This window comes from Lepeophtheirus salmonis, chromosome 12 (genome assembly GCF_016086655.4).
Source record: "Lepeophtheirus salmonis chromosome 12, UVic_Lsal_1.4, whole genome shotgun sequence".
Classification (NCBI taxonomy): domain Eukaryota; kingdom Metazoa; phylum Arthropoda; class Copepoda; order Siphonostomatoida; family Caligidae; genus Lepeophtheirus; species Lepeophtheirus salmonis.
The window spans coordinates 426,981-447,335 of NC_052142.2; the positions used below are offsets into that span (position 1 = coordinate 426,981).

The following is a 20,355-nucleotide window of genomic DNA, read 5'->3' on the forward strand; positions in this document are numbered from 1 at the left end:
TGGATAAATATTTTGATTTAAAATGTTTCATGTTTGAGGGAGAGAAAATACAAGGATAAATTTAATTTTGCAATCATAACACTTAATAACATTGCTTTTTTTTCCCCCGAGCGAGAAAAGTTTTAAGTCACAGAACTTCTAAATTTTGATAAGGGGAATTGTTGAAGTTTTAAAATTATCATATGCGTAGTTCTTACAAATTAATTGCAAGTCCACACATGATAGATGCGGTAACCGACCTTTAGCAACCAAGGAAAACTATAGCTTAGGATGGAAATATTTGAAAAAGTAAGGAACACACAAATAAGGAGTATTTGGAACAATATATGGTAATATTGTTAAAATTGCATATCAGCTGTAGTATTACGTATAATAATACGTAATACTACAGCTTACTTTTAATAATAGCTATTAACACAACAATTCCATAGAAGATCTAGAGCAATTTATATATTTTTGAACATAGATAAAAAGATTCACAAGGTCAGAGGTAACTATCCCAGACATTCATGTGATGGAGCATTGGCTGTAACATGAACGGTTCTTCCGTTAAAGGATATGAAATCCACCTAGAAAGACACTGACGGAAAAGATTTCTTGAATATAACATGAAGTCGAAGAGATGATCTGAAGTCGTGTGGATTAGATATCCAAATTGCAAAAATATGATCTCCTAGGAGCAGGAAGGATGGGTAGATGCTGATGCATATATCGGAATGATTCAAGGTTAAGATCTATCTAATTCATTATGAGTTACTTTATACTTTACACGCAGTTCAACATCAATATTTGAACAAAAACTGAATAATTAGTTGAATAGCTAAAATAAAGTTAATTATTTTTTTGTAACTAGTTAAATCAAAGTTAATTATTTTTTTATAACTAGTTAAATCAAAGTTAATTTCGATTTCTATGAAAATTAACTAGTTAAGTTAAATTTAATTTGGACTTTTTTTTTTTTTAGTTAATTAACTTAACAGTAATTTAAGTTAAATTAACTTACCCAACCTTGGTTAAGTTAAAATTAATTTTTATGTAAAAAAAATAACTACTTAAGTTAGTCCATTGTGAAATTTATCAAGGCTTTATAATAAAGATTATTCTGACGGTTTCTCTGGCTGAAATTTTCTCCATTTCCAATTCCAACGATCAAAATAAAACAAATTCAAGTTATTATTAAAATGTATGACAAAGACAGCTAAAATTTTTGCATTTTTGAGTTTCTATATTATTTTCAACTATATGTAAAATTATAAATATATCGGAGATAATATAGAAAGATAAATTTTCTATGATACTGAGAAAATATACTTTTTATCGATTTGATGTGGAATGATCCGGTTGAAAACTATAACAAAACAGATAGTGCCGACATGTTGCTTAACTAAATTAATGGAGAACTAACGATTACTTAAAGACAGTTTTTTAGTATTTCAACTGAAAATAACAAAATTAATTTAAATTTGACTAATTAACTTAATCAAGTTATGTTAAGATTAAAATAATTCAGTTTAAAACATTCACAAGTTAAGTTAAAATTTAATTTTGATAAATTTAATAATTAAGTTGAAGTTAAAATAATACTGTTTAAATAATTAACTAGTAAAGTTAAAATTTAATTAATTTAACTTATTAACTTATCCAAGTTATGTTAAGTTGCATTAACTTGCGAACTCTTCCGAGGACTGGCCTATTTTTATGCCTATTGAAGACCCTGATAATAAAATTTAATATTTTCAAGTACTTTATTAAGTTTCCCGGAAAATACTGTATAATATCAACCGCCATATTGAACGCTAAGGTATCGTCCTTTGGAATTTTCAAGTCAAACGCCATACTTCTTGATGGAACCACAAAAAGTATGTCTCTGAACTCCATAATATACATTGGTTCATTCAAAGTCAACTTTTTTGTATTGTAAGATTATGACGACAGAAGGCCAAACCCATTTGGTTTTGCTTTCACCAAAGAAAGTTTATTACATTCAGGTACCCCAAAAAACATTGTGGCCGGGGTATATATATGTTTTTCTAAGTTCATGTAACAAACTTTATTCGTATAAGCAAAAACAGATATTTTAGGGAAAGCGTGACCAACTGAATTGAACCTCTTACTGCAGTATTTGTAATAACATTATGCTACGGCATTTTGACCTGCATACTAAAATCCACATTTATTATTGTTATTTTAGTCGTAGAACACGAAAAGGACCATTAAAACTATCAACCTTTACAGGTTTGGCTTTTGAATCTTTTTTTTTTACTCAAGTTTTTAGGATATAACTATAATTTAGTAACATATTTAGACATGAACGAACTATGTAGAGGAAAGTCAAAGTAAATAACAAATTGAAACAAACATTTCAGCATTTGAAATATGAATTGTATATTACTTTTGCTTGATTAAAACTAATAAAAAATACAAAATTCGAGTAAATAAAGGACCTTACTTAATGCCTAATGTCTCTCTCTTTTTTCTTCAAATGACTTATGTCCTTGTTTGAAATGATAGAATAGACCAAATATTTCAATTTAAAACAAATACTTTTAAAGCAGGTCGATTTTGATTGATTTTTGGTCAATTTAGTTTTTAATATTTATTAAGAATTTTAAATATAATAAGCTAGTTAGGTTGTGTTAATATAGATTAAAATAATCTTCGGGTGAGGAAAATTGAATTGTTTACCAGTTTATAACTATCAATTATTTTGAATATGAAGCATGTATAAACTTGTTTTTATCCCCTCACATTTAGATATTAATTATTTAGTTATAAATTATTAGGTATAAAATGTTTCCTAAAGTTACTCCGTGTTTGACCCACTTAATCCTAATAACCTCTAAAATTTCTTGTATAACATAACGTCGAACTTGGGAGTAAGATTTAAGAGTCACCTTATCAATTAGTAGTATTGCCGTTTTATATTTGTTTACTGCAAGGCCAGATTATTTCTCAAACTTCTTAAAGTATCTCAAGAGAATTTCAATCCTTCTAATGAGTTGTTTCTCCGATTTCATCCCTATAATAAGAGTTACATCATATGAATAAAAGTTAATTATTTTCATGCTTGATCTTTGTAGAATAGCAAATCCGCCATATTTCCTTTTGATTATCTTAGTGAGTTCTTCAATAGCACCAACTATTAGAGCAAAGCAGAAATTGAGTATCCCTGTTCGCAACTTCTCTTCAATACTATTGATTTACTCTATGGACATTATTAAAGCTCAGTTAAAAAGTAAAGGCCTAATTGGATTATAAAATTTCTTTTCTAGTTTTTCCTAGCAGTCTTCATAATAAAAACGTGCATCGTTGAGTCAAATAGCTTGAAACAAACAATAACAATAATCACAACATATATTGTAATTTTATTTACAGATTCTACTGTCACCTGAATTTTCCATGAAACACAGAGATTCTCCTCTCATGAATCAAACCTTTTTTCTCTGGACCTCACTTTATGTATAAAATTGGCTCATTCTGCTTCCCTAAAACTAATGCAATAGTTATATATGATAATTAAGTATTGTAATGGGTCTTTAACGATTGAAGTCCGTTCCTTTACTTTTTTTTTTTTTAATAAGAGCAATTTTTCATTTAGTTACTTATAAAAAAAAAGAGATATCGGGATTCTATTAGTTTAAATAAATAGGTTAAAACGTCGCTCTTTCTAGTATAAGATACTTGACATATCTAAAGAAGACACTAAAATTATCCTCATAAATTGCATGCAATTAGTGAATTTTGCAATCCAAAAAATAGGAGGGATCTCAGGAGTTTTTTGGGATTAGTAAATCAACTAAGTCCTATTTCATCAAAGATATGTGAAGCAGTGGGACCTATAATGGAATTATTATGATCAAAGGTTGAATTTAGAAGGACTGCGAACCATACCAAATCCATAAAAAAATAGAAAAAAATATTAACTCACTGGGAAAATATTGTGGAAAAACAGGAGTTTCTTGGAAGTGCAATATGGAGTTATTAAACCTAAGAAGATGGCTTCCTTCACGGTCTGCATCAACTGCTCAGTAGTCTTATTTGTATATTTATAAAACTCTTATTCATTATAAACATGCCAATACAACGATTTCTTAGGTTGGATTGAAAGCTTTTGATAGGCCCCTGTGTTATTTACAGTCAGAAATGGTAGTATGAGCTCTGTTCCGTTACAGAGTTCCTAAACAGGAGGCAAAACACTTGCAGATGCTTAATTACCCATAAAAAACAGAGAGAACATCTCTAGCAGACCTCATGAATGAGGATTCTTGGTTAACAATAAATCACTTAATCATGTTTGTAATTTTGAATTTTTTAACGAAAATAGTATGTAATGATTTTAATTTTTACATTTTGTTAAAGTTTGTTTGATTAGCTAGATCAGGAACTTTAATTTGATACAAAATATGACTAGTTTTGAATAAAAAACAAGAAAGTTAAAACAAAAAATTATTTATTAAATTGCTTATCAAAATATGAAAGCACATGGTGACCCTTATTGATTCCGATATAACTTTAGTTTGATGGATGATATTATCAGAAACCCAGTCCTAATCACCATTAATTGCCTGAGGAATCTTTAATTTGAACGTTTTGTAACTTGCAACCGCTGAAATTAAAATTGTACAAATATTCTCAGTAACTACAATTTAAATGTCAATTTCATAAATTTGTCTAAATGACTTGTTTTTTATTTATCTAATGTATCCTTATCGTCATATGATTGATCAATTCAATCTAATAGCGCAAAAAAATATTGCTTTCAGTATTTATTTCAAATATAAAATACATAATAATTTTGAAACCAATTTAAAAAATAAAATTATCAGGTATTGATAAAATAAAATGTTGATTTCGTCAATTTTAAGCCATAACTCCTATTTAAGACACTACTATTCTAATTGAACTAAGTAAGAAGCTGGATATGGCATATGTAAATAAAATAATGTAACAAATTTAGTATTATCAGAACATGAATATCATACATGAGATTGATACATAAAACATATTATTATTATTAAAAATAACACGTAAAAACATTTGAGTAAATGGAGAGGCTAATTTCAAATTTAGTTATGCTTTTCATTTACTTAGATCGATCTTCATTCATTAAAGAAGAGATGTGAGGCCATCACAAGAAATGAACTCCTCAAAAAATATGTGAAAAGAAGAAAAACGGATTTCTCTAATTCTAGCTATTTTTGTTTCATAATAAAGGATAAGACTATTCTTGTAAATTCACTAAATTTGGCCACTTATATATAGAAATTCCAAAAACCTAAAAGAAACCCATAGTGCTTAGAATCTCTAGTTTAATACTTAATATTTCTATGAACTTATTAAAACATGGAACTTTGTCTAGTAAATTGCCTCTCTCGATTCCTGAAAAGTATATTATAATGAAAAAAACTCATTCGAGGAAATAATATAATAATTTATGAAGAATGTCGTTCCTTTTCTTTCTTGTACTTAAAAGAAATAACCTTTTTTTTTTCATCTATAAAAAATTTAACGAACTTTAACAACAAAGAATTAATAAAAATTACTTTTCGTCAACATAAAGATTTCTTGCCTACGTTCATTTCTTATCTTACATCCGTCACTTTACTCAAAGATTTTTAATCATTTTTATCTTCACCATCTAATTAAGTTGTTTAATTTTATTAATTTCTAAGCCATTCCCTTCCTATTATCAGACTTAGTATGCCGTTTGATCGTACAAGCAAATTATCCACTCATTTTGATCTAAAACAAGGATTCTCACGTAAATATTAAATTGATGTGTTTAAATTACACGAAGAAAAAAAAAGAAGGAGTCTTCATGGGAAAGTATGATTTGCACAGTAAATATTTGAAGAGGAATATAAAAAAATGTGGAACTTGTAAACATTGCAGGGAAAAATATCTTAAAATATCTTAAAAAAATCTTGCAAAATGTTTAAATGTACAAATACAACGGATAACTTATGGATGGAATTATTGTACATATTATGTAAATTTGGTTTATTTCTTATTAAACTAAATATTATTTCTCATACAACATTATATATTTTATTGTTATTTATAATAAACCAAATTAAATTATCTGTATTTTTTATTTTTGTGTTGTTTTTAAATTTATATGTAATTTTTTAATAATCCAAGCATATATATATGAAGAAATGTGAATAAGTAATGCTTACTGAATATTTAACATAGGTCAATTTAGTTTTTGAACTAAAGTCTGGTTAAATTTCAATTATATTGTCATACTAAAAAATATATATACAAATTAAGATAATTATTTCATACATATATATTCTAGAAGTTCAGAACATTTAATTTTGTAAATCTATACCTAACATGCAAATTATTTAATCAATATGACAACTTATGTTAAAATTGGGTTTAATGGTCGGAAATTGATTGCTAACTTATGAATCATTATAAGTAATAGCCAAAGTTGTGCCATTATCCGCGTAGCGGTCCTGTTTTTGAACTGCTAGAACTGAAACCGACAAATTCGAACCGAGACCACAATATATTGATTATCGGTCTCGGTTCATGGATTTTTGTTTATATAATGTATATAAAATTAACTTTAATCAATAAGTCAATTTTCTGAGGGGTTTTTTTTATGCAAGTTTTCTAATAATTTTTTTACGACGTTAGGGTGATACAGTTATATCTGAGTTTAAAAAAGACAAGGGTTTCTTATGGATCTGAAAAAGTGGTTTTAGGCACCAGTTATTTTAAATAAGAGAGGAGGTACCCTCAACACATAATTACTTTTTATTAGTAAGTTATTCTTAAGCAATATTAGGTATCGTGAGATGCTTGAATCATAACATGGTCCTTTGGCTAACCTAGAACCACATAGAAGTTAGGTTTCTCGACAAACTCAGAGATTCATTTGATTTTGTTGTTTACTTTTGAGCTTTTTATTTTCAAATTACTGCAATATTTTCAATTATATATTTTAAATTAGCGTTGTGTTCTGTTGAATCATAATTACATGGAAAATATAAGGAGACATCGTGCTTGTTTATGAGACATATGGTTTTTCGTCTCACAGACTTACGATAATCCCCGCTGTAGAGTTGTACGACTTTAAGGTTTCATCTTCTTAAGACGATTTTAGAAGCAATCAAGTTCATACCGCCTGAGAGCGTTGAATGATACAATAGGTGTCCTAAGAATTATTGTTTCTTTATACATTTGATTGCAGTTGATTTTTTGATATTAGTGTATATTATGAAACACATGGTTTTTGTACTCAGAGACAGCTGTAGAATATTACTCCTTTAAGGTTTCTATCTGGAAGTAATCTTAATAGACGTATACTAATCATATGATTGTGTTTTCTTGAGACGATTGTATAAGCAATCAAGTTCGTACCCCCTAAGAGCGTTGAAAGATAAAATGGGTGTGCTAAGAAAAGTTTCTACGATATTTATTTGTGAATATAAATATATATTATATTTATGACGCAGTATTCTAGAAGTTAAGTAGTGTTACTACGTATTGATATACTTATATACATTAAATAAAGAAAATTAAAACTAATATTTACGCACATTGTAGAAAGGAAAAAACACTCATTCAACTTCTCTCACGGGAACAGAAAAGAAGGAAGAATGGTGTTCACAAGAAAAGGTCGACGACCTGTCATTGGCTCCAGAGAAAGATACAGCCGTATTAAGAAATGCGGAGTATTCAAATGCTATGGAAACGACACTTCGATTAAGACGATACAGATGCGAAAGTCGTAGAAGCTAAAGTGGCTTCAGAGATGTCCATTATAAAAGACAAGATAGTTCTAAGATAGAGATAAGATAAATCTTTCACCCATGCCGTGAAAGCAAATAAACACCTTCTATCACAAGCTCAACGAAGTTTAGTAGAACTACAGAAAGACGATGCTAAAGATGAAATATTTGTCAGACTAACAGACAAAGCGAAAACTTTAAGTCTACATCTTTGCACCAAAATCGCCAAGAATCCCCAAAGGTCGAGATATACATACATGTGATGGAGTGATGGGTTTCAAATCACGAGTATCACAACTAAGAAATAAGAGGGGACGTTTATTTATAGATGATTCGATATCAATCTGGACAGTGTACATCCTATCATATGAAAGAGAGATTTTCCAAGTATAACTTTGAGAGGCTTATTCATTGATGCAATGAGCCTCTCATATAATCCTGTACGAACAGGATTCTTTGGAGTAAATAATTCCCATAATTCCCAAATGATAGATTAGGAAAAGGTAAAGCTTTCTCATTCAAGTGAAGACAAGATTTTTGAAGCCTTCACAAACGATGTTTGATTGTCCGAAATTATCCTTTTCGGAGCTCCTCTTCCATTGAAAATCTGACAAAATACTTCAAGAAATTTTTCCATTTGCATTTGCAATACTAATTCCAAATGTATTGCCCTGCTTTGGGTACAAGTGAGTAAACAAATATTCAAGATTTAATTCATAATTTTCTTAATTGTTTAGCCTTATAATGTATTTGTAATTGATGAATTTACAACAATTTACCCTTTTATTTACTTATAAATATTTAGTAATGTAGAAAAAACGTAAAATTTTTGTTGACCATTCTCATCGGTCTAAGGTTTATTCATAAGTGCTTTGCATTAAAATCCATAGATATGCTGAATAATTGTTTCATTTCAGAATGCCGTAGAAGTTACAAGGCATCGAAGAGTAAAAAAAAGGCACTTTAGTTTATTTGTTTGTTTGTTTTGTTATTCAATATTTTAAGAAATTAAAAACAAGTCTATATTCAAGAAAATTATATCTTCAAAAGAAAAATCCAAAAGAATATTTTCGCTAATTATAATATTTTAAAACCAATAGCAAAAGACCTACACTTTATGGAATTGACGGTTAATGTGAGGAAGAAAATCATTTTGATTACTTTATATTTCTTTCAACCTTTCAAGTACATGACAAGGCAATAAGTCTCTGAAGTAACTGATAATACTCAAAGAGATTTAAATATAAATTTATTAAAATTAAAACTTAAGGGTAAAAAATAATTCAAAAATTGAATGGTAGGTATTAAAATAATTATATGTTTTATTACGAACTTAATAATGTTCTTCAAGTTTATTAAAAAATTCGCTCGTTAAATTGTATTAAACAATATTATTAATAGTATTGATGAACTCATAATTTGAATACAATCTACTCTTTCTCACAATGATATATCTATCAATGAAGTAAAAACATAAGCATACCCCAAATCGTATTTGCTTTCACACACCTTCTCTTCCTTTTAATTTAAACATTAATAGATAATTGCAATATGCATTATATTACTCAAACTTTTCTTTATAAGAAGGATGAGGAAATGTTATGTAGTAAATCATTTCTAATTAATAATAGAGTATAAAAGAGAAAAGAAAAGAAGCAAATAATTTATATCGTTGAATTACAAGTAGTTATTAATTTAGCATGACTAAAGTACAACATTATTCTTATTTTTCATGAATCTATTGAAAAAAAAATAATAGAACTAAACTTCACATTGTTTGTTTTCTCAAAATATGAATTTGATTTATAGAAATTTTTAGAAATTTACTTTTTTGAAGAATAACTTATAGATTTTTTCTAACTTAATTGGATAATAATAAATACTGAAATGTTTGTTTCATTTAGCCTTCTAGAAGATATAATGGTAAGATTTCATTATAATTTGAATAAATTCATAAATTATTTTTGCAATTTGTGATAAATTGTTAAAAACTTTATAGTAAGACGTAAGTTGGTATTCTTCAAAATATAATACACTTCTTCTTTTAAAGCAAAATCAACAAATGGCGATGATATTTTATAAGATAATAAGTTTTTATTATAGTTTTTTTTAAATCTCAAATATACCAAAAAAATATCAAAATATAAACTATACATTGTATTATTTATAATTTAAAAAAAGGTCAAATTCATAAATAGATGTCATTAGTTAAATATTATATCTATCAACTTAAATATGTTACTCTGCTGATACCCTTTTTGAATCAATTTATATATTAAACTGGAAAAAAATCTTGTACGCTTTTTAGGTCATTTGTACTTCAACTTTTTCTATGTGTGTAAACACATAAGTAGCGTTAGAGCTGTAAATTCTAAGCATTTTTTTAAAAACTTTTTTAAGCTCTTCACTTTCTTCATGTGTCGTTCCTTGGCCACTAAGTAGACCTATTGCGAGGTTTGAATATATTTTACATAACCATGTAATTTAAGATGAGGAGAGCCAATCAAAAATTGGAACTTTTTCTGAAGAAATAGGAAAACTGAGGTTAGGATACGAATAGAGGGATTCCTCTTTCCAAAAAAAAAAAACGTTTCTCATTAATACAGTAGATAGATTCCAAAATATGAGGTTTTTTGATCAAATAATTAATTAAATAATTTCCCATACCCGTATTCTGATAAAACCAGGTAGAAATACTAAAGAGGATTGCTTATGTCAACCTACGTATTTCCAGGAAATGCATGAACTCTTTAAGTATATAGTACTCCCTGGATGGATTTAATGAAGAGCAGCTAAAAGATTCCTTTAATTCCCAGTGAAGAATCAGAATTAAATTTCGATAGATTGGAGTAAACAGTAATGTTTTTCTTTTATTTCTATGTTTTTATATGACGTAACGGTTAAAATTGTATTTAATTGTTTTATAATGCTATAGTTGGAACTTGTGAGTAAATCACACTGATTCGAACACTAAACTATTAAACCGTTTTTTTTGGTTTTTTCTTGTTTTTTTCTTTTTCAAGAGGAAGAAGCCATAAGGAAATTCCTGAAATGATTAAAAAGGAGATGGTTGTCAAAATTTCCTCAAAAAAAAAAAAGAAGGAGTTTTTGCAGTAAAGATGAACTGTATGATGATAATAATAAAAAGTAAGAAGAAAAATCTGTTAAATTGACCGTATCCCTTTGTCAAAAATCAGGTTGACTATTTTATAGTAGCTCTGAGGGTGGGATCTCAAAGTTTGTTTATTTTTTTACAAAAATTTGGTCAATTTTATATAAGTGTTAAGATCTTTGAACTTATTTTATGATTTAGATAGGCACCCAAAAGAAAATTTAACTTCAATAATTCAAAATATTGATTAGAAGAAGAGAAAATTCAAAAAAATATAAGCAGGTTATAGTATATCAATTGTTTATAAAGCTGGACGTAATTTTAAAATAGTTTGTACATTCTGTTTTGAGACTTCGAACTGCTTTCCTGCCGCTCTTGTTGGTACTGTTATCATACATGTAACATGAAAATTGGGAACCCAACAAACACAATCTATAGAAGGCTAATGATAAGAGGGAGAAGGAAATAACCATAGAAAAACTTGTCTTTGTTTTATCATTTTCATCAGTAACCATACCAATCCATACCCTATTGTCATAAGTGCAACCAGCAAATTGGGACTATTCTGTTTGTGTGAACGTACCATCCGCAAAATTAACTTTTTAGTTAGTGATGCAAAGATAGAGGATATTGTTGATGATTTTATTGAAATGATTGTTTGCAGTAGAAATTATAGCTAGTGTATAATTCATCCAAGTCAAAATTGCTGAAGCGTTGGCCCATATCAAGATTTTTTAAATACAAAACTGATAACATAACGTTCAACTATCAACCGATAAAGGGGAATTAATAACGAGAGTAAAAATTTTAGATGACTTAATTTTAATTGTGATTGACGAAACTAGAAAAATTGACAGTAAATTATTATGTTGTGCGGTCTCAAAAGAAAATCTTGGCAAAGATGAAATTATTTTTTTCGGTATTTTTATGTAAGTAATTCGTGTTTTGATGTTATGTACACACACAATCAGAATTCAACCAAGAATAACCAAATAAGGTACACCATTTTGGGTGGAGACTACAAAATTTGGAAAAACCAACAGGGATAACAGGGTACTTATTCCAAATTCAGCATAGATTTCCTTCAAATTGTAAAGAGTTAACATTTTCCTGCTCATAAATACCAAGGTTAATAGAAATACAAGGTTACACCACAACCAATGGATTCTAAAATAAACAATTGCATTTTTACTCTTAATTTAATAAAAACAATTATATGGTAAATACTAAATAAATAAATTTTAGTGAAATATAAAAGTTAATAGAAATACAATGTTACACAATAACGCGCGTACGACTGATATTTGACTTCCACCACGCTTTTAATATTGACGTAATTGACCGAGGACATGATATAGACAGTAAAAATATCGTAATTTGCTGAGACTTACAAAATTAAGGAATGGATGAGATGTTATTTTCATGATCACAACCATTGCTGGTTTCCATCATGGGGGATTATACCCAAAAATTATCAACACAGCAATATAGTTGCATAAATACGCGGACTAATTTTTAACGCTTATATCTCAAAGTTCCGTGATCGGAAATAAAAAATTCCAGCACAAGTAACTTGGTAAATCTTTTGGCTTTGTTTTAGATTTTCTTACTCGCATCAAACAAAGTCGTTTACGATTAATGACGAGGCCAAACGTCATATGGTTGCCACTCTCCTCCGCGCCGGTAGGTCTGTCAAGGAGATAATCAAGGACACTGGACTATCTAGGACTACTGTGTTCAAGGTCCAGAAGGTTCTCAAGGAAGAAAAAGATCTGAAAGACCTGCCCCATACCTCTGGAATGACTCAGGATTGGCTCGCTGCCAACATGCCATTTTGGAACAAAAATATTTGGCCACCTCAATCACCTGACTTGAATCCCCTTGACTACAGTGTGTGGTGGTAAATTGAGAAGAAGGCCTGAGCTACCCGCCACCCGAATTTGGACTCATTGAAGGCCAGCGTCAATGAGCAATGGGCAGCCATGGAAGACCATTACATTATCAATATGTGCAAGGCCTTCAGCGGGTGCTTGGAGGGTGTCATAGCAGCTGATGGCGGTTATATTCAGTAATTATATTAAATTTTATACCAGAATAAATTCTATATATTATATCATTCTCAAAAAAAATACGTCATACGAATTTTATTACACATTTAATTATTTGCCACAAATAGTCCGCGTATTTATGCTACTACCAGTATAAGTAGGTTTATAATTTAAATATATATATGATATCTTTGGGATGTAGGAAGGCCTTGTAACCTATAAAAAGATGACTGTGATAATAGCACAAACAAGAGCGACAGAACGACAGCTCCAAGTATAAAAAAAGAATGAATAAATTATTCTAAATTATGTACAGCTTTATAAACAAGTGATATACTATTACTTGTTCATATATTTTTTTTAATTTGTCAACTTTTAATATATGTAATCTATGTTCAACCATGTATTTTACTTTTTTATGAATTTCTGTAGTTCAGTTTTCTTTTGTAAGTCTATTTGGATCATAATATAGGCGTACGTAAAATCTACCTAATTTTTGGAGAAAAGTAGACTAACTTTTAGATCCCACCCTGGGAACAATGATAAAAAACTAATCTTATTTTTTCCAGAGTGATACTTCTACATATATAAAACATGTTTGTAGAAGTTTGTTTTCGTGAGAGTTGGGTATTTTTTTATTATTCTTGATTAAGTATTTTTTTTCTTTTAAATCAAAATTGAGTTGATAAAACATATAAATATTCTACTTTTAACTTCATTTTTGAAATTATCACACTTTAAAATAGTCAAGTGCCAAAGTTCAGGAGGTAAATTCTTTTGGATTAAAAATATACAAGAAACAGTAGTGTCAGATAAAAAGATATAAAAGCGACGCTGAAAATTTTGATCCAAAAAGGGACTGGGAGGAGTAACTATATCTCATGAGGGACTTATAATTATTTGATATAAATTTTGCACACTTGATCAACTCATGAATTTGAGCTTGTGTACAAAAAATCATCTAAATCTAATAAGGTGGGTTATATGCCCTAGTCTATTTGACATGGAATGACTGAAGGGTCTGTCTGACATAGGGAATCATATTTTGATGTTGTCAGCTGCAATCAACTGTTATCCCTTCGCAAACCAGACGATGGTCCATTGGAGGCCACAAAGCCAAGTAATATGATCGAGTAAGGGTGCTTTGTTGTCATGATGACCCCATTTTCTCATCTTCTTCATTCCCATTTAAGTCCAGGTAGCGGACATAGTGGTGGTTTCTGGATGGGTTGATATTCCAAAATTGATCATAGCTGAAAATAATGATGAAGCCAGCTTTGGTTCTGTTTCAGTTGTCAAGGATTCCTTTGTACAATTCAAAATACCTTCTATGACTGAAAAAATAAAAACCCTCAATAATATAAATTAGTTTTTTTTGGTTTTTAAATCATTACATAAGGGAACAATTACATGGCCAAAATAATTACCAATAAGCTGAAGCCAAAAATTGTATTTATCTTTGAGTCAAGAATCCAAAACTGATCTCCGTTTTCATCTTAATCATCAGATATTTAAAAAATTTGGTATTATAATAATTTGGGACTAGGGATAGACATCGAGTTTATTTTTTAGCTCAGCCATTTTTTGGAGTCGGTAAATTTTTTATCCTGAGCGGTTGTCATTATCGTTTAATTCCTGAGAAGTGAACTTCCTTTCCTACTAGATAAGTTTTATTCAGAATCCGAATATACTTATGTCTGTGCACATAAAAGAAATGAATGATCAACATCGGACTAATTCATGCCTAGGTCTGTTTATTTCCTTCTTCTCTTCCCCCTCGTCACAGCTGTTTGAAGTTGATCTAATGAATGGACATGAAAGTTCAGTTTTTCTCCTCTATAATATTCTTCCAATTTGTCAAGTTTACTATGTCGATATCTATTTTTAATAATTTTAGGAAAAAATGGTAGCGGAAAAATGGGCAAGATAAAAAAAAGGAAAAGTAACTAAATAGAAAAAATGGCAAGATTCTTTTCAACTTATATCATATCTATCACCAATATAATATATAGTAAGAGAAAAGAAAAATAAATAAACAACACGATAGTGGTACCAATGGAAGGAGTGGTAATCACTTAATTATTCGTTATTAATTACAATATCATTAGACATGATGGACTAATCATATTGGACAAGACTTTTAAGTGATTAGTACTCCTTCCATTCGAACCACTGTCGTGTTTGTTTATTTTTCTTTTCTATTATTATATATTATTTACAATTTTTTCGTTGCCATTTTTTCCTCACACCATTTTTAATATATCCAAAAAGCTTCGGATTAGCATCACTAACTATTATCAAGTAGCTCATTTTAAAAATTAAACACGGAATATTTTATTGTTTAATCCAAATGCTTGCAAATTTATAAAAATATCTCTGTGTAAGGATCGCTTTTTACTTTTCAATAAATTTTATATCTTCATGAGTGAAGCATATGCAGTTTGAAAAACGCATATTCCATTTTTTTATTTTTTTAGGGTTATTACTTTTTGAAGAAAGTCACAATAAAAACACAGTGGTGAAAAATTTTTCTATAATCCTTGGAATGTTCAGTGCCGTAAACTCTTTTGCAATTTTGGAAGCCAGGCAGCTGGAAAAAGTGTGAATTGGCAAATAAAATTTGTACCAAAATCTTAACAAGGAATGTCAAAATATATGCAGTCTGAAGAAATTAGAAATTGGGCGCTTAATTTTTCCCCAAACTATATTTTGTAGGTTTGATTAATAAATAGGTTTCTTCATTCCCAAGCTAAATGTAGCAACTATAGAAAATTATACAATATTATTCTAGCTTCTGTTTGAGAAGAATAATTAATAAGCAAGTGCCCCCATACTGTTGGCATTAATGGTGTTCCCTGTAAGTGTATTTTCCATAACATACCTTTGTCATTATAATTATAAAAATAAAAATCTGACTTACAATATTAAATGTTGAGGATGATGTGAAATTTGGAATACATTTCCAAATATTTTTCTGGCTACCTGATATGGCTTGGGAAACCATCGAAATCATTTTATTACTAGAGTCAGTGCCTTTCTGCTTTATTATGATTCTTGAGGGTAAACGAAAGTATTTATAGCAAAATGTTAAATGAAGATATACTACATATAATTCACTTAGACTTTTTTATCCGTTACAGTAGATTAGAAAACGTCACACTCCATGAGATTGTAATTCATTATGAACCATATTCTCAGAATAATAACTAATGAAACGACAAAGTTGAGTATTTCGAAATATATTTGAAGTTGCAAGTTTAAAAAGAAGTCTTAAGTTAAATATTATCCACATAATGAGTGTATGATTATTTTCGTGTTTTGACAAAATCTGTCTTTCTTCCCCAACATGTGGTACGATACATCAAATTGAAAATTCTAAGATTACTGACGTAGCAACATTGTTTGGTGAGTGTTTTGTGAAAATCTGCCTATTTTGCCCGCAGTAGGTACGATACATCCAAATTAAACATTCTAGTAAGCCCAATTAGATGATGGTGTAACTTATATTTCTATTAACTTTGAGGTAGATCCAAACATACTAGGATTCTTCACAACATCGAAGTCAATGATCAAGGATAATTTCTAAATCAAAGTATTGTTTTACTTAAAATTAGTTAGTCATGCGGAGGTTATACAAAAACTAAAACACGTCAAAAAATGTATTTAAATATCCATTTGAGGGACGATTCAAATCCAAAGACTAAAACAAGATTTACAGTAACCGGAATCGCATTAATCATGACAGAAAAGGATATGGATATTGTAAATAGCGATTTTGGTAACTTGAAAAATACTATATCGGTTCGGAGAGGATATTGAATCAACTAACAATGTCTTAGTGATGGAAAAACAATAAAAACAAACTACTACAGTAACAAGGTAATAGCTTTTACATTGGCGATCATCGAATTATTGAATATGTTCGAAAACGTACTACAATTTAGGTACTAGAATGCATTTAACTACAGGTTACATCACGATGATCTTTCTCACTCAAAAACAATCCAGATATGGCTTTATATTGAAGCCTGGTTATGGTAGGTATTTTAACGTAAGATATTCCTTTCTTCTTTCTTTTTTTTTTGCTTTGTAGAGAGGAAAAATATCCCTTGTTGGGGTTTGTTTGATTTGCTATACTTTGTCAAAACAAATCCCTGAAGATCCCATTAACCGTTTGGTATTTTTTATGGAAAACTATATGCGGAGACACTTCTGAGATAATTATTAATTCACATTTAATCTACAAGACGGAAGCGGTCACCATTTTTTACTCCAAAATCTAAATTCGTTTCAAATCTAAAAAAATGTACCACTTGTCATTTTTTACTATAATTCACACTATCGACCTCTGTTAATTTTGATGCAGGTTGAAATTTTGGATCTTCAATAGGATTTCATCAAAATTAATACGGCCTTCTATGCTATGGGGTAGTACTTCTCATAGATTCAAATAATATAAAATGACAGTATGTTAAAAAAAAAACACCTTAAATTAATGTAGTTACCCTGATAATTTACAGAATGTTTGGGATGAGAGTAGCTTAGCTGTCGTGACGTTTAATTAGATTAGCTTTGAGATGGCCTGGAAAAAAAATCCAATTCACTTTTCCATAAGACAAGTCAACAAAAAGAAATTGGATGTTCTGATCTTAATCAAGCTTGAAATAATTTATTTATACAGTTAGAGATATGAGGCTTAATATAATAACAAATAAAAAATCACTTTTCTACTTCCCTGTCTTTGTTTCTATCTCTTCTAGCTGGGGCATACGAATTTACTTTTATTTTGAGATCAATTCAAAAATGAGTTTTTTTCCTTAAAATATTGTCGTGACCTTATCTTAAATTGACAACGATATAGAGCATTTTTGGGGAGGCCCTTTTTTCTCATTGAAGTTCATACTTTCAGCTATCAAATGCAATACTTTTAGGCTTTTTGAGTATATACCTCTTGAAGCTATGAGTCTCTGAATAAAAAGTACCTATTTTCAACTTTAAACAAAGATAACTCGAGTTAAAAGTATAATGCAGACATTTTAAAAATGGTTTTAGTTTTTTTTAATATTCGGGCTTAAATTATATTAACATGTTATCCCTATCTTCAACACTAAGGGCTTAAAACAGCTTTGAACCTTAAAAATAGCCAAAAATAACAAAAAATGGTTGACCTTTTTCTGAAGGCCACGAGGCTATGAGAGAAAAAATAAGACCATATTTGAAATCAGGCGATCAAACTGTACTTTTGAGCATATGCTGTGCTTGTGCATAAAAAAAGTATGAAATAAAAAGTATATAAAGTAGTGTAGTCGAAGGATATTTAACTTTGGTTAATGCATTACTTGATCGAAAAGGGGGACTTGTGCTAGACAAATTTATTTCAATAAAAACTATTGGATTTATAAAATACAGATTCATAAATTGACACTAGTTTAGCAAGATGAGCGTTTAAAAAAAGTGAGCAATTCTTAATAAAGACAAACTTGGTAATCCATGGCAACGAATAAATATTATCTTAGATTTTTTTTAGCAAGTGTGAATTACAAGGGAGGCAAATTCTGCATCAATCTCTTTTTAGAAAGTACATAAGTCATAACAAATCTATTAATTCATTTATCTTAGTGTAGAAACTCTGTGTATTAAGCATTTCTGGCCTAAAAAATTGAAAAACAATTTCCTTTCCTTCACTGTTTCTGATTGCATCATTTACAATTTTGGAGAAAATTTTGAAATTTCTAAAAACATAATCGATACGATGCAGATATTGGATATTCCCCCAATATGTCGGTTTTTAGTTTTCAATCCGATGTATCAGCCCACGTCGAGTCTTAACATAACAGCCCTAGTGAAACATATTATGAGACCTACCTCTTGTCCCCTAAAAAAATGTTTACCCTACATATTTACATGCCTCCCCTTGAATTTGATAATTCTATACTACATTCAACATCTTTTCTTAAATAAATCCATTTTTCAATCAAATATTTACCAGTAAAAAAATGAATGGATATATAGAAAACGGCACATTTTTTTTAACTTAGAATATATTTTTCATAGAGAACCATTCAATAGTTAAGTAATTTGCAAATGCAATGTTATGGGACATTTCATAGAAAGTACTCAATGTATACAATAATTGATAATTGTACACACAAAATCAGATCCATGATTTTTTAATATTTATTAATTTTATTTTAGACACCCCCAAAATAATAAGAATTATAGCTCCAAATTAATCCATAGTCTGGTAATCTTTGGAAAAAATAATCACAACTCGACCCCTTAGGGACAATAAGAAAATGAACTCCGTGCATTTGTTCAAAAAAGAACCGAAAATATGAACGCTGTTCATTTTTCTGTTCAATCTCAAATACTGTAAAATATAGATGAAGACTGTGTAAAGAATGAAAATAGCGCAAATACTCGATTTTAATGCAGCAGAATTAGGGATAACAATTTTTTTTTTTGATATTCATGATGTTTCTTTCTCTTATAGTTGTTTCTAGTTATATGACCTTTGTGTTAAACAGCGGTATCATTATAAGTTTACTTATTATTATTAGCCGAAAAAAAAAATATTAATAAAAATCATTTAATAAATGTCCTTCATTTTTGTTGATTGTGTGGCCTTCAATCTTTATAGTTTTCTCAATAAGTTATATTATTTTGAGAAAAATACTTGAATCATGTACAAGCTCTTTTTTCAAACAATATGTTAAAACATTGAATAAAATAAATGTATGTTAGCAGTTAAATATATACAATACTATTTCATAAAGTTCAGATTTGAATTTGATATTTGAAATTATTTATAATTTAAAATGCTACTTTAAAATTTACTTCTAGTAAGTTATCGTGAAAACAATTTAATGAGTAAGACAAAACATAATAGAAATGGAGATTTTTCAAGAAGAAGTTTGGACTCTTTGGGCGGTGGAAATATAATTAGACAATTGGATTCATTAGGAGGAGGAAATATTCTAAGAAGTATTTTAAATAAATATCAATATAATGATCCAAAGAGGTAATAATGGATATAATTAGAGTTTGAACTATATTTAAAATAGTGGTATTTATTTCAGGGGTGGCCATCCGATATTGAACAGAAAAAATAAAAAATTTAAAAATTTAAAATATATCAATAAGAAAATTTTTGATGAAATCGACCGATCTGGATTTGGACGACTAATAAAAAATTATTTTTAAAAATATGTATATATTGATTCATAAGAAATAAAAATTTACTTTGCAATTTCCAAAAATATGTAGTAATATATATTACAATACCTAGTATTAATCAATTTGTTTTATTTTATAAAAAAAGTACATTTTTTATTAACTTTATTCTACAAGCTGTTTTAATTGAATTGTATTTATTGTTTCTACGTTGTTAACAAAGTAAAATGGTACTTTTGAAAAATCTTTTTAGTATAGTTAGGTCAAAAAAATAAGT

The 20,355-nt window shown here is 28.9% G+C and overlaps 1 protein-coding gene across 10 annotated transcripts in view; it reads left to right on the plus strand.

Moving 5' to 3' along the window:
• Window positions 1–20,199, plus strand: part of LOC121126591 (5'-AMP-activated protein kinase subunit gamma-1) — an 86,591-nt gene extending 66,392 nt beyond the window's left edge. For 4 of the 10 annotated variants that reach the window (XM_071892413.1, XM_071892407.1, XM_040721882.2 and 1 more), the window contains exons 9-11: window positions 9,650–9,668; window positions 19,749–19,926; window positions 19,985–20,199. The gene's annotated coding sequence lies outside the window, so the exon portion shown is untranslated. Of the gene's footprint in view, window positions 1–7,560; window positions 8,432–8,662; window positions 9,669–12,457; window positions 12,926–19,748; window positions 19,927–19,969 lie in introns of all 10 variants that reach the window. The other 6 variants (XM_071892411.1, XM_040721879.2, XM_071892409.1 and 3 more) reach the window with 5 other exon arrangements.
• The last annotated feature ends 156 nt before the right edge of the window (window positions 20,200–20,355 follow it).